Source organism: Salvelinus fontinalis, chromosome 1 (assembly GCF_029448725.1).
Source record: "Salvelinus fontinalis isolate EN_2023a chromosome 1, ASM2944872v1, whole genome shotgun sequence".
Classification (NCBI taxonomy): domain Eukaryota; kingdom Metazoa; phylum Chordata; class Actinopteri; order Salmoniformes; family Salmonidae; genus Salvelinus; species Salvelinus fontinalis.
Genome location: NC_074665.1, coordinates 71,297,404 through 71,310,348, shown reverse-complemented (window position 1 = coordinate 71,310,348; position 12,945 = coordinate 71,297,404).

The following is a 12,945-nucleotide window of genomic DNA, read 5'->3' as shown; positions in this document are numbered from 1 at the left end:
TGGCTCGTGGCAGACGGCTGACTCAGACGGCGCTGGGCAGACAGATGGCTCAGACGGCGCTGGGCAGACAGATGGCTCAGACGGCGCTGGGCAGACAGATGGCTCAGACGGCGCTGGGCAGACAGATGGCTCAGACGGCGCTGGGCAGACAGATGGCTCAGACGGCGCTGGGCAGACAGATGGCTCAGACGGCGCTGGGCAGACAGATGGCTCAGACGGCGCTGGGCAGACAGATGGCTCAGACGGCGCTGGGCAGACAGATGGCTCAGACGGCGCTGGGCAGACAGATGGCTCAGACGGCGCTGGGCAGACAGATGGCTCAGACGGCGCTGGGCAGACAGATGGCTCAGACGGCGCTGGGCAGACAGATGGCTCAGACGGCGCTGGGCAGACGGGCCGTTCAGGCACCGCTGGGCAGACGGCAGACTCTGGCCGGCTGAGACGCACTATAGGCCTGGTGCGTGGTACCGGAACTGGAGGTACCGGGCTGAGGGCACGCACCTCAGGGCGAGTGCGGGGAACAGGAACAGGGCACACTGGACTCTCGTGGCGCACTCTAGGCCTGGTGCGTGGTACCGGAACTGGAGGTACCGGGCTGAGGGCACGCACCTCAGGGCGAGTGCGGGGAGAAGGAACAGTGTGTCCAGGGCTCTGGAGACGCACAGGAGGCTTGGTGCGTGGTGCCGGAACTGGAGGCACTGGGCTGGAGACACGCACCATAGGGAGAGTACGTGGAGGAGGAACAGGGCTCTGGAGATGCACTGGAAGCCTGGTGCGTGGTGTAGGCACTGGTGGTACTGAGCTGGGGTGGGAAGGTGGCGCCGGATATACCGGACCGTGAAGGAGGACACGTGCTCTTGAGCACCGAGCCTCCCCAACCTTACCAGGTTGAATGGTCCCCGTAGCCCTTCCAGTGCGGCGAGGTGGAATAGCCCGCACTGGGCTATGCAGGCGAACCGGGGACACCACCTGTAAGGCTGGTGCCATGTACGCCGGCCCGAGGAGACGTACTGGAGACCAGATACGTTGGGCCGGCTTCATGGCACTCGGCTCGATGCCCAACCTAGCCCTCCCAGTGCGGCAAGGTGGAATAGCCCGCACTGGGCTAAGCACGCGTACTGGGGACACCGTGCGCTTTACCGCATAACACGGTGTCTGACCAGTACGACGCCCTCTTACTCCACGGCAAGCCCGGGGAGTTGGCTCAGGTATCCTACCTGGCTTCGCCACACTCCCCTTTAGCCCCCCCCCAAGAAATTTTTGGGTGAGCCTCTCGGGCTTCCAGCCTCTCATACGTGCTGCCTCCTCATACCAGCGCTCCTGGGCTGTGGCTGCCTCCTTCTCCTCCCGAGAGCGGCGATTCACACCAACCTTAGCCCAGGGTCCTTCTCCATTGAATATTTGTTCCCAACTCCATTCCTCTTCTCTCCATTGCTTTAGTTCCTTTCCTCCGGCTCCAATCCGCTTGGTCCTGTTGTGGTGGGTGTTTCTGTTAAGGCAGTCAATGTTGTTCTCCTCCTCAGACGAGGAGGAGCATGGATCGGACCAAGATGCGGATTGGTAATTGTACATGTTTAATGTAAAAACACAAGAAAACACTACAAAATACAAAACAACAAACGTGACTAACCTCAAACAGTCCTGTGTGGCCCAAACACTAACACAGGAAACAAACACCCACAAAACACCAGTGAAACCCTGGCTGCCTTTGTATGACTCTCAATTAGAGACAAACAATACACACCTGTCTCTAATTGAGAATCATACCAGGCCGAACACAAAACCCCACATAGAAATACAAACATAGACAAACCCACCCAACTCACGCCCTGACCAACTAAAATGAATACAAAACAAAGGAAAACAGGTCAGGAACGTGACACACACAGCCACTCCACTGAATAGCAGACTAGTGATTGCTTCGCAATGCTTGCAGTTAGCCACTGTCACTGATTCCTTCCAAACCACACATTGTTGAATTTGCGATTTCCAACCTGTTGTGTAATGTTTAGGTCCAATGGTCAATGAGCACCGATATGTTTTATCTATAATTTCGATTCATTATTTCTCTTCATATGACAAGGATTAAAAACTATTTGCCAGTAGATTGTCAATTTGATTCATGATGATGACTGCTAGCTACTGTACATATAATGTGATTTGACGTCATGTTATCTGTGCCCAGTGACCTTGAGCCTTTTTGGATGGGCACTTCTAATGTAACTCTATGGCAGCACCCAATGGGGCTAGAATTTTCTAGCTCTACCCTTGGACTTGGCGGTGATGTGATGTCTGCATGAGTGACAGAACACTGAGCCAATCACGGTGCAACAATCCATATTTTCTGCTGGCTTGCCCCACCACAGAAAGCACTGAGCTAGGCTGAAGCACCTGCATTCTGGAGCTGCCTTACTCAAGAAAACAAGAAAGAGACCATGATTGTATGCAGCTTTATTAACTCAATGATATATCTTTTTTTTTTACAATGTTTGTAAACTGATATGTGACACGTAATGCCAAAATAACATGCAAAACAGGCTCTGCCCCACCTGCCCTGAATGACGGGTTGTCACTGTATTGGAGGCATGGCTTGTTGGGGGCGTGGCTTTCAATCTGTTATTTTTGGCACCCTGTGAATGGAAGTGTTGTACCAGTTTAAGTGATTTATTGTTATATTAGTTAAGACTGTGCATGCTAACAGTTCTGAAGTTTTTGTAAATACTTACATAGGGGCATGTGGCAATAAAGACTTGTATTGTATTGTCCTTAACCCAACACTGAGGGACCTTGTCAAGAGATATGTACCTTTTAGTGTCATGGTTAAAAATACTTTATGAAGTGTTTTGCATAACACCATTGGTGTAAACTATATACCCTTTCTAGTGTTAAAAATACTATATGAGGTGTTATTCATGAAACTGAAAGTGTTAATTCCGTAACTGACTAAGTGGAACAGCGTCCTCACTAAGCACAGTGTTAATTTAACACTCAAAAGTGTGGACCCATATAGGCACTGGAGAATTTGCTCTGTGTTGTCTTGCCAACTCCTATATGGTCATCGATGGCATGGGTCGTTGGGACCAGGCTACCTCTGCTCCACTCACAGGTGCTCCACTCCCCCACTGTTCATCTGGATGGAGCTGAACCCCAGGGCAGCCCTTTCCTTTATTATAATAGTGCCTGGATACAGTCCCATACACTACAGACATTTGCATATGAGACCCTGCATGAGTTGGCTAGTGGCTACCAATTTGGTTGTCTTGAATGAGGCGTTTTCCTCATTTGCACATAGATTTCCACAGAGACCTTTGTCTCGGCTCAGGCTGATGCTTTGCTGGCAAACCAGCCTGGTGGGAATGAAGATTGTCTATGAGTATATCAGATCTATACAATAGGACTATATTTCCCCTGGGTAGCAAGACTTTAATGGCGGTGTAGGCTTTACAGACTGCTGCTGAAGAGCAGTATGGTGTAGTTGCTCTAACACCAATTAGGGTGGAGACAGTCATTCTCAGGAAGCCAGGAATCCACAGTCCAACCTCACCCTCAGCATGTGTAGCCTCTCTGGGACACATCATTTCTGCCAAGGATCCTGAATCCACTGGGGGAAACCTTACAGTTGGAGGACCATGACATTGACCTAGCACAAGAAGGACTGTCCCAATGTTCAATGTCTCAGGCTGTACATTGACTACTAACCTTATAGTAAGTGGACAGTGACTTGGTACAGAATGTCTCAGGCGTATAGTCTTATCGTTGACTATATATGCTGACTACTGTAATAAAGAACATCTTGTTAAAAAGAGAATGTCCTTCCAGGAATCTAAACATTCACAGCTGCCTCTTGGAATAAGGGAGTAGTAGTCTGAAAAAATAGTCTGAATAATATCCAAAATATCCACACTATAAAATATTTGAATGATATGAAAATCCATATGCAGGCATCTTTTTGTATCTGCACGTTCCATTGACATTGACGCTATTAATTAAAACCAATATCAATGGCTGGACTTGGATTTGTATATAGTGGAATACTTTTCTGTGGATAATTCTACCTCTTAAAGACAATGTTGTATTACAGAGAGGATAGCAGGTTTGTTGACTCGCGACTGCTAGCTGGTTTAGTCATTGTCACTCTATAATACTAGAGACGGAGTAGAGAAATGTGTTTCTCTCACGACTATAATTTTTCTCAGAGCTTGTCCTAAGATGAGCATCCCAAACAGCAACCTATGCACTACTTTTGACCAGAGACTATAACATTGTAAACGCACTAAGAAAAGAGGGTTCCTTTAAGGGTTGTTTTGGAAGGGTGATTTTTCTACGTGGAACCATAATGATTCAAAGAACACTGAACCCTTCAATGGTTCTTTGCAGTTCAAAAAAACGTTATTTCCTCTATTAGAATATTTAGGTGGGTGGTTTTCACACAGCTCATTTTGTGCAACCATGAGTGACTGTCATTCCAGTTTATCTAATCTGTTGTGTTGCGCCATTACATGTTGAATATGATGATGACCAGTGATGGTATGGCCTTGTGTCATTTGAGAACTGTTGTCTACATCAGTTTTACTTTTCTCCTCAGGAATCCTCAGCTGTTCCAGAGGTAGCTCACAGGGTTCAACTTGTCAATAATAACACCTATAGAAATTTGACAATATAATATGTCTAACCGTAAAATAATTACCGTATATGGTTCTTCATATGGTAGAACCTTTGAGATTGATAAATGTTCTTTAAATAATCATTATCCATAAAGGTTCTATAAGGAACCATTAAAAATGGTTGTATACAGCACTAAAAAGGGTTGTAACTATAGCGGAATTCTTTTTGGTCCTATATACAGTAGAACCTTTTTTTAATAGTTATCTTTAGAAGCTTAGGAAAGGGTTCTTTATAGCATCATACAGGTTCCATGTAGTACCTTGTGAGCATGGTTCTTTATAGAATCTTCAAAAAAGGGTTCTATACTGAACAAAAATATAAACGCAACATTTAAAGTGTTGGTCCCATGTTTCATGAGCTAAAATAAAAGATCACAGAAATTTTACATACACACAAAAAGCTATTATTTCTCTCAAATTTCATGCAGAAATTTGTTTACATCCCTGTTCGTGAGCATTTCTCATTGCCAAGATAATCCATCCACCTGACAGGTATGGCATATCAAGAAGCTGATTAAACAGCATGATCGTTACACAGGTACATGGTGCTGGGGACAATAAAAAGTCACTGTAAAACATGTCGTTTTGTCACACAACACAATACCACAGATGTCAAGTTTTGAGGGAGCATGCAATTGGTATTCTGAATGCAGGAATGTCCACCAGAGTTGTTGCCAGATGATTTAATAAGCCACCTCCAACATAATTTTAGAGAATTTGGCAGTATGTCCAACTGGCCTCACAACCACAGACCATGTGTAACCACGCCAGCCCAGGACCTCCACATCCGGCCTCTTCATCTGCGGGATCATCTGAGACCAGCCACCAGGACAGCTGATGAAACTGAGGAGTATTTTTGTCTGTAATAAAGCCCTTTTGCAGGGAAAACTAGTTCTGATTAGCTGGACCTGGCTCCCCAGTGGTTGGGCCTATGCCCTCCAAGGCCCACTCATGGCTTCACCCCAGCCCAGTCATGTGAAATCCATAGATTACGGCCTAATGAATTGATTTCAATTGACTGATTTCCTAAAATGAACTGTAACTCAGTAAAATCGTTGAAACTGTTAATTGTTGCATTTATGTTTTTGTTCAGTACAGTGGTTCCTCCTTTTAAAGTTGCAAGCTTACACAGCGGGACTTAGAGGTTCCCAGCGTCACGGCTTCATTGCTCCAGACCACCGCAAGGGGGAGTAAGAGCACTCATTATGCATTTGGGTCCCAAAGTTCATATTGGATGGTTCCAATGACGAATTTGCCACGAGCCACCCGTCCCTGGTGACTTTCTTCAGCAAAGATGGCTGACAAAACATTACGGTGGAAGCAAATTTAAGTAATTATAACGTCATAACAAGTCAAGCAAAACATTTACAATTGAGAGGAATATATGTTAGTTAATGTAGAGACAAATGATTGTGCATATTTTTTTGTCATAAAGTAAATTTATGAAAATTGCTGTTTAGCACGTTCTTTTCCAGTCATATTCAATACCAGGTGTATCAAACTCCATTCTTTGAATGATGTATTACAATTATACACTTCAACAATGTTTACCACTCCTGCTCCTGGGACATCAATGATTACACATTGTAACTATGCAATAGACTAGAAACATGATTTAAGTAAAGGCTGATTTGTAATTCATATACACAGAATTTTTTTAAAGTACATCCTGCCAGCACGCCCACAAGCGAGCCACGTGGAAGAGAGCGAGGAATGAGATGGGAATAACAATCCAGGCTATTTGCTCTGAGACCGGCGTAATAACGTAATGAAACAAGCAGGGAGCAGAATTTGAACCCTCAACATTCTAGCCCAAAGTCCAGCACGCTATCGACTGTGCCCAAATGCATTAATTGGGGTTGGGGCCGATTGTGGCTAAAAACACTTTATCAATTGGAATCTTGAACGTGGAAAGGGGAAAAAGTATTATTATTATTATTATTATTATTTTTAAATATTTTTTTATATAATATTAGAACATAAAAAATTCAGAACATTAACATGAATATATATTGGTCATGGCTCCCGAGTGGTGCAGCGGTCTAAGGCACTGCATCTCGGTGCAAGATGCTTTACTATGGTCCCTGGATCAAATTCAGGCTGTATCACATCCAACTGTGATTGGGAGTGCCATAGGGCGGTGCAAAATTGGCCCAGCGTCATCTGGGGTAGGTCGTCATTGTAAATTTTCATTTGCTCTTACCTGACTTGCCTAGTTAAATAAAGGTTCAATTTAAAAAACAACTGGCGGCAACCGCCAGCTAACTTGTAATGCAAATGTTGCACACCAACAGACGGAGAAAACTTACACCAGTCGAGCAATTCATTTCAACAATAATCTTAATTTGACTTTACAAACAACAAGAGGGCTTAATTGCAGTCTATTTCTTCGGAGCCTAGACCTATATAAAATAACTTAACTGGCTGAGGTAGGCTCTGAGGCTTAACAGCCTAATAGAAGTTGGATTTTTTTTATTAGACCTACTTACAAGAGGGGTGTGAACAGTTTATGTCATGAACACTGCTTGTGCCCATAGAAATAGACATGGCACTCGCGTGCAGGGGGGAGGGGCACTTGATGTCCCCCAATGCTGGAAAGGGGCCCTGGGTGAAAACATTTAGGAACCCCTGCTACATAGCACCAAAAAGGGATCTGCTATGGTTACGAGCCAAAGAACCCATATTTGGCACTATGTAGAACCATTTGTTTTTAGTGTGTAGGGGAATAGGGTTACATTTGGGAAATACTCCAGGACATTCTGTCTCAAGTGTGCTTGTGGCACTTACATAACATAAACGGTGCAGGCTGTGAGAGAGACCGCTTAAAATGAGTAAAGATATTTCAGAATAATGACATACAGGGATTTAAGTACTCAGGGCACACCTCTGTAGAGAGGTAGAGACAGTGGCAAGCCGGAACTTAATTTATGGCCCTCGATCGGGCCGCTGCTGACTCAAAGACTGACGGAGCGGAGCACGGCGGAGTAAGCAGACATTATAATAAAGGATTCATTACAACATATTTCACTGGTGGATTACAAGGGCTGGAAATGGATAAGAAGTGGAATACTGTTAAAACAGATAGATTCATTCCAAAGATGGCACCATCAGGCTTACAGGAACCATTACCTGCATGTGTTTTACGCGTAATGTAAATGTAAAGTCTTGTTATCTAGTCGTGCCAAAGACAAGGGAAATTAGACCTTTCTCTAAAGCACAGCATAAATGGTCAGTCTTACATCCACTTTAAAGAATTTCTATCAATTGGCATAATTGAGTGATTTTTTTGTGTTAGACACAATAACACTTCCAGTATCAACATTATCGGAGACAACAAAATGCTGACCGTGTGGCTCATTAAAATGGCTAAACACACATCTCTGATCTGCAAAACCGCTTTGATGACATACTGTACTGAAATATAACTCCACCATATAGTCTAGAGGAAAGATGAAAAAGACAAGAGAGTCAATATTACTGCCACACAGAGAGAAAGAGAGAGAACACCTCCACTGATAAAGCACACCACAAATTATAAAGACAGGGAACCGCTGAATGCCGAATGCCGCAGGAGCAACCTATTCAGATCCGATACGCTACATTGACACTATGCTACACGCTGTAAATCCTGCTACTACCACACGTGTGTGTGTGTGTGTGTGTGTGTGTGTGTGTGTGTGTGTGTGTGTGTGTGTGTGTGTGTGTGTGTGTGTGTGTGTGTGTGTGTGTGTGTGTGTGTGTGTGTGTGTGTGTGTGTGTGTGTGTGTGTGTGTGTGTGTGTGTGTGTGTGTGTGTGTGTGTGTGTGTGTGTGTGTGAAGGAGAGAGGGGATGAGGAGGGCAGTGTGAGGGAGAGAGAGAGAGAGAGAGAGAGAGAGAGAGAGAGAGAGAGAGAGAGAGAGAGAGAGAGCGAGAGAGAGAGAGAGAGAGAGAGAGAGAGAGAGAGAGAGAGAGAGAGAGAGAGAGAGAGAGAGAGAGAGAGAGAGAGAGATTGAAATGATGACATCATGGAGTGTAGTGTAGCACCACTGATGGGGTCATTCCTGTCCATCTGTTGTTGTGAGCTCAGCTCAGTCTAATTGACCAACTCCATGGTCCACTTTCACCTCACTCACCTCACTTAACACAGTTGAGAGAGAGAGACAGAGAAGGAAAGAAGGAAAGAAAGAAAGAAAGAAAGAAAGAAAGAAAGAAAGAAAGAAAGAAAGAAAGAAAGATAGATAGATAGATAGATAGATAGATAGATAGATAGATAGATAGATAGATAGATAGATATAGATAGATATAGATAGATAGATAGATAGATAGATAGATAGATAGATAGATAGATAGATAGATGTCAAAACTCCATGCCCTCAGTATGGCCTCAGTCTCCCTCTGGAAAACATCCTTAATCACTGTTCACTGAGCCTTTTACTTGGTCATCACAATCACAAATCAAATCACATTGTATTGGTCGAGTACACATTAAAAACATTAAGGACACCTTCCTAATATTGAGTTACAACCACGTTGGTGTACCATTCTTGATACACATGGGAAACTGTTGAGTGTGGAAAACCTTGCAGTTCTTGACACAAACCGGTGCACCTGGCACCTACTACCATACCCCGTTCAAAGGCAAATAAATCCTTTGTCTTGCCCATTCACCCTCTGAATAGCAGACATACACAATCCATGTCTCCTCTCCTTCATCCACACTGATTGGAGTGGATTTAACAGGTGACATCAATAAGGGAACATAGCTTTTACCTGGATTCCTGTAATAACTGTAATATCTTATGCTTCACGGAGTCGTGGCTGAACGACGACATTATCAACATACAGCTGGCTGGTTGTTTGCTGTACCGGCAGGACAGAACAGCGGCGTCTGGTAAGACAAGGGGTGGCAGACTATGTATTTTTGTAAATAACAGCTGGTGCACGATATCTAAGGAAGTCTCAAGGTTTTGCTCGTCTTAGGAAGAGTATCTCGTGATAAGCTGTAGACCACACGATCTACCTAGAGAGTTTTCATCTGTATTTTTTACATACACCACAGACTGATGCTGGCACTAAGACCGCACTGAATGAGCTGTATTCTGCCATAAGCAAACAAGAAAACACTCACCCAGAGGCGGCGCTCCTAGTAGCCAGGGACTTTAATGCAGGGAACTTGTTAAATGTTAAATGTGCAAACCGGGGGAAAAGTACTCTGGACCACCTTTACTCCACACACAGAGATGCATACAAAGCTGTCCCTCACCCTCCATTACGCAAATCTGACCATAATTTTATCCTCCTGATTCCTTCTAGGCAGAGTTACAAAGAAAAAGCCATATCTCAGACTGGCCAATAAAAAGAAAAGATTAAGATGGGCAAAAAAACACAGACACTGGACAGAGGAACTCTGCCTACAAGGCCAGCATCCCGGTGTCGCCTCTTCACTGTTGACATTGAGACTGCTGTTTTGTGGGTACAATTTAATGAAGCTGCCAGTTGAGGACTTGTGAGACGTCTGTTTCTCAAACTAGACACTCTAATGTACTTTGCCTCTTGCTCAGTTATGCACCGAGGCCTCCCACTCCTCTTTCTATTCTGGTTAGAGCCAGTTTGCGCTGTTCTGTGAAGGGAGTAGTGCATAGCGGTGTACGAGATCTTCAGGTTCTTGGCAATTTCTAACATGGAATAGCCTTCATTTCTCAGAACAAGAATAGACTGACGAGTTTCAGAAGAAAGGTCTTTGTTTCTCGACATTTTGAGCCTGTAATCAAACCCTTCTTTAGACTCAACTAGTCTAAAGAAGGCCCGTTTTCTTGCTTCTTTAATCAGCACAACAGTTTTCAGCTGTGCTAACATAATTGCAAAAGAGTTTTCTAATGATCAATTAGCCTTTTAAAATTATGAACTTGGATTAGCTGACACAACATGCCATTGGAATACAGGAGTGATGGTTGCTGATAATGGGCCTCTACGCCTATGTAGATAGTCCATAAAAAATATGCCGTTTCCAGCCACAATAGTCATTTAGAACATTAAAAATGTCAACACTGTATTTCTAATCAGTTTTTGGTTATTTTAATGGACCAAAAATGTGCTTTTCTTTCAAAAACAAGGACATTTCTAAGTGACCCCAAACCTTTGAATGGTAGTATATACACTGCTCAAAAAAATAAAGGGAACACTTAAACAACACAATGTAACTCCAAGTCAATAGCACTTCTGTGAAATCAAACTGTCCACTTAGGAAGCAACACTGATTGACAATAAATTTCACATGCTGTTGTGCAAATGGAATAGAGAAAAGGTGGAAATTATAGACAATTAGTAAGACACCCCCAAAAAAGGAATGGTTCTGCAGGTGGTGACCACACACCACTTCTCAGTTCCTATGCTTCCTGGCTGATGTTTTGGTCACTTTTGAATGCTGGCGGTGCTTTCACTCTAGTGGTAGCATGAGACGGAGTCTACAACCCACACAAGTGGCTCAGGTAGTGCAGCTCATCCAGGATGGCACATCAATGCGAGCTGTGGCAAAAAGGTTTGCTGTGTCTGTCAGCGTAGTGTCCAGAGCATGGAGGCGCTACCAGGAGACAGGCCAGTACATCAGGAGACGTGGAGGAGGCCGTAGGAGGGCAACAACCCAGCAGCACGACCGCTACCTCCGCCTTTGTGCAAGGAGGTGCACTGCCAGCGCCCTGCAAAATGACCTCCAGCAGGCCACAAATGTGCATGTGTCTGCTCAAACGGTCAGAAACAGACTCCATGAGGGTGGTATGAGGGCCCGACGTCCACAAGTGGGGGTTGTGCTTACAGCCCAACACCGTGCAGGACGTTTGGCATTTGCCAGAGAACACCAAGATTGGCAAATTCGCCACTGGCGCCCTGTGCTCTTCACAGATGAAAGCAGGTTCACACTGAGCACATGAGCACATGTGACAGACGTGACAGAGTCTGGAGACGCCGTGGAGAACGTTCTGCTGACTGCAACATACTCTAGCATGACCGGTTTGGCGATGGGTCAGTCATGGTGTGGGGTGGCATTTCTTTGTGGGGCCGCACAGCCCTCCATGTGCTCGCCAGAGGTAGCCTGACTGCCATTAGGTACCGAGATGAGATCCTCAGACCCCTTGTGAGACCATATGCTGACACATGCACATTTGTGGCCTGCTGGAGGTCATTTTGCAGGGCTCTGGCAGACACAACAAACCTTTTTACCACAGCTCGCATTGATGTGCCATCCTGGATGAACTGCACTACCTGAGCCACTTGTGTGAGTTGTAGACTCCGTCTCATGATACCACTAGAATGAAAGCACCGCCAGCATTCAAAAGTGACCAAAACATCAGCCAGGAAGCATAGGATCTGAGAAGTGGTGTGTGGTCACCACCTGCAGAACCATTCCTTTTTTGGGGGTGTCTTGCTAATTGCCTATAATTTCCACCTTTTGTCTATTCCATTTGCACAACAGCATGTGAAATGTATTGTCAATCAGTGTTGCTTCCTAAGTGGACAGTTTGATTTCACAGAAGTGTGAATGACTTGGAGTTACATTGTGTTGTTTAAGTGTTTCTTTTATTTTTTTGAGCAGTGTATATATATAGATATATATATATATAAAAAATTAACTGCATTGTTGGTTAGGGGCTCGTAAGCAAGCATTTCACTGTAAGGTCTACACCTGTTGTATTCGGCCCATGTGACTAATCAAATTGTATTTATTTGATTTGATTCACCTGGTCAGTCAATGGCTGCATTCCAAACACTTAACCGACACACCCTCTTTTCTCTCAGCCCTCAAATTCAGTGCGCACTTCTGATGACGTATCATGACGTCTGACGAGTTTATATACACATATATATATATATATATATATATATATATATATATATATATATATATATATATATATATATATATATATATATATATATATATATATGCAGTACCAGTGAAAAGTTTGGAAACACCTACTTATGCAAGGGTTTTTCTTAATTTTTACTATTTTCTACATTGTAGAATAATAGTGAAGACATCAACACTATTATTCTACAATGTAGAAAAACTCTTGAATGAGTAGGTGTGTCCAAACTTTTGACTGGTACTGTATACTGAGTGTGATCTTCACGGATTAATCCCATTTTCAACTGTACCGGGCAGATGGCAGACAGCGTGTATGGCGTCATGTGGGCGAGCGGTTTGCAGATGTCAACGTTGTGAACAGAGTGCCCCATGGTGGGATTATAGTATGGCAGTCATAAACTACAGACAACAACCACAAATGCCTTTTATTGATGGCAATT